Here is a 3,815-nt window from a genome sequence, read left to right as displayed (position 1 = left end):
TTGGAGACGTATCAAGCATCCCCCAGCTTAATTCCTGCTCGTCCTCGAGTAGGTAAATGATAAAAACAGATTTTTTGATGTGGAATGCTACTTGGCATAATTTCAATGTAATTCTCTTAATTGTGGTTGTTGGGTTTCGTAGTAATTTCAAAAAATTTCCTACGCACACGCAAGATCATGGTGATGCACAGCAACGAGAGGGGAGAGTGTGATCTACGTACCCTTTTAGATCAACAATGGAAGCGTTAGCACGACGTGGTTGATGTAGTCGTACGTCTTCACGGCCCGACTGATCCAAGCACCGTTACTCCGGCACCTCCGAGTTCTTGGCACACGTTCAGCTCGATGACGATCCCCGGGCTCCGATCCAGCAAAGCTTCGGGGATGAGTTCCGTCAGCACGAGGGCGTGGTGACGATCTTGATGTTCAACCGTCGCAGGGCTTCGCCTAAGCACCGCTACAATATGACCGAGGTGTAATATCATGGAGGGGGGCACGGCACACGGTTAAGGAACGATCACGAAGATCAACTTGTGTGTCATGGGGTGCCCCCCTGCCCCCGTATATAAAGGAGCAAGGGGGAGGGGGCGGCCGGCCTAGGAGGGGCGCGCCAAGGGGAGTCCGACTCCCATCGGGAGTAGGACTCCCTGCTTCCTTGTTGGAGTAGGAGAAGGGGAAAGAGGGGGAGAGAAAGAAGGAAAAGGGGGCTGCGCCCCTTTTCCAATTCGGACCAGAGGGCGGGCGCATGCCTCCTTCCTTTTGGCCTCTCTCCTCTATTACCGTATGTCCCAATAAGGCCCATATACTCCCCGGCGAATTCCCGTAACTCTCCGGTACTCCGAAAAATACCCGAATCACTCGGAACCTTTCCGATGTCCGAATATAGTCGTCCAATATATCAATCTTTACGTCTCGACCATTTCGAGACTCCTCGTCATGTCCCCGATCCCATCCGGGACTCCGAACTCCTTCGGTACACCAAAACTCATAAACTCATAATATAATTGTCATCGAAACCTTAGGCGTGCGGACCCTACGGTTCGAGAACAATGTAGACATGACTGAGACACGTCTCTGGTCAATAACCAATAGCGGGTCCTGGATGCCCATATTGGCTCCTACATATTCTACGAAGATCTTTATCGGTCAGACCGCATAACAACATACGTTTGTTCCCTTTGTCATCGGTATGTTACTTGCCCGAGATTCGATCGTCGGTATCCAATACCTAGTTCAATCTCGTTACCGGCATGTCTCTTTACTCGTTCCGTAATACATCATCTCGCAACTAACTCATTAGTTGTAATGCTTGCAAGGCTTATGTCATGTGCATTACCGAGAGGGCCCAGAGATACCTCTCCGACAATTGGAGTGACAAATCCTAATCTCGAAATACGCCAACCCAACATGTACCTTTGGAGACACCTGTAGAGCACCTTTATAATCACCCAGTTACGTTGTGACGTTTGGTCGCACACAAAGTGTTCCTCCGGCAAATGGGAGTTGCATAATCTCATAGTCATAGGAACATGTATAAGTCATGAAGAAAGCAATAGCAACATACTAAACGATCGGGTGCTAAGCTAACGGAATTGGTCATGTCAATCAGATCATTCATCTAATGATTTGATCCCGTTAATCAAATAACAACTCTTTGTTCATGGTTAGGAAACATAACCATCTTTGATTAACGAGCTAGTCAAGTAGAGGCATACTAGTGACACTCTGTTTGTCTATGTATTCACACATGTATTATGTTTCCTGGTTAATACAATTCTAGCATGAATAATAAACATTTATCATGATATAAGGAAATAAATACTAACTTTATTATTGCCTCTAGGGAATATTTCCTTCAGTGGTATGAATATTTAGATCCGAAAGATTCAAGACAAAAGTTCAGTATTGACATAGAAATTATAATACTTCAAGCATACTAACTAAGCAATTCTGTCTCTTCAAAATAACCTGGCCAAAGAAAATTATCCCTACAAAATCGTATAGTCTGGCTATGATCCATCTTCACCACACAAAGTATTCAAATCATGCACAACCCCGATGACAAGACAAGCAATTGTTTCATACTTTTGGTGTTCTCAAACTTTTTTAATCTTCACGCAATACATGAGCGTGAGCCATGGACATAGCACTATGTGGAATAGAATGGTGGTTGTGGAGAAGGCAAAAAGGTAGAAGATAGTCTCACATCAACTAGGCGTATCAACAAGCTATGGAGATTCCCATTAATAGATATCAATGTGAGTGAGTAGGGATTGCCATGCAACGGATGCACTAGAGCTATAAATGTATGAAAGCTCAACAAAAGAAACTAAGTGGGTGTGCATCCAACTTGCTTGCTCACGAAGACCTAGGGCATTTGAGGAAGCCATCGTTGGAATATACAAGCCAAGTTCTATAATTAAAAATTCCTAATAGTATATCGAAGTGATAGCATAGGAGACTCTCTATCATGAAGATCATGGTGATACTTTGAACCACAAGTGTGGAAAAAGGATAGTAGTATTGCCCCTTTTTATTTATTTACTCCTTTTTTGCCTTCTCTTTTTGGCCTTCTCTTTTTTATTGGGACAATACTCTATGATCGATGATCATCACACTTCTATTTGTTTACAACTCAATGATTACAACTCGATACTAGAACAAAGTATGACTCTACATGAATGCCTCCGGCGGTATACCGGGATAGCAATGATGCATGAGTGACTTATATGAAAGAATTATGAACGGTGGCTTTGCCACAACTAAAATGTCAAGTACACTTCTATTTGTTTACAACTCAATGATTACAACTCGATACTAGAACAAAGTATGACTCTACATGAATGCCTCCGGCGGTATACCGGGATAGCAATGATGCATGAGTGACTTATATGAAAGAATTATGAACGGTGGCTTTGCCACAACTAATGTCAACTACATGTTCATGTGAAGCAATATGAAAATGATGGAGCGTGTCATAGTAAACGGAAAGGTGGAAAGTTGCATGGCAATATCTCTTGGAATGGCTATGGAAATGCCATGATAGGTAGGTATGGTGGCTGTTTTGAGGAAGGTATATGGTGGGTGTATGATACCGACAAAAGGTGCGCGGTATTAGAGAGGCTAGCAATGGTGGAAGGGTGAGAGTGCGTATAATCCATGGACTCAACATTAGTCATAAAGAAATCACATACTTATTGCAAAAATCTATTATTTATCGAAGCAAAGTTCTACGCGCATGCTCCTAGGGGGATAGATTGGTAGGAAAAGACCATCGCTCGTCCCCGACCGCCACTCATAAGGAGGACAATCAATAAATACATCATGCTCCGACTTCTTAACATAACGGTTCACCATACGTGGATGCTATAGGAATCACAAACTTCAACACAAGCATTTCTCAAATTCACAACTACTCAAATAGCACGACTCTAATATCACCATCTCCATATCTCAAAACAATTATCAAGTTTCAAACTTCTCATAGTATTCAACACACTCGTAAGAAAATTCTATTATTAATCTTGAATGCCTAACATAATTAAAGCAAATTACCATGCTGTTTTGTAGGACTCTCAAAATAATCTAAGTGAAGCATGAGAGAACAATGGTTTCTATACAACAAATCTACCAACGTGCTCTAAAAGATATAAGTGAAGCACTAGAGCAAAAACTATATAACTCAAAAGATATAAGTGAAGCACATAGAGTATTCTAACAATTTCCGAATCATGAGTGTCTGTCTCAAAAACGTGTGTGCAGCAATGATGATTGTGGAAAACTAACAAATAAAGACTCAAATAATATAAGACGCT

Source organism: Triticum urartu, chromosome 2A, assembly GCF_056163025.1.
Source record: "Triticum urartu cultivar PI428250 chromosome 2A, HENAU_Tu73, whole genome shotgun sequence".
Classification (NCBI taxonomy): domain Eukaryota; kingdom Viridiplantae; phylum Streptophyta; class Magnoliopsida; order Poales; family Poaceae; genus Triticum; species Triticum urartu.
Note: the sequence above shows the minus strand (reverse complement) of the source record.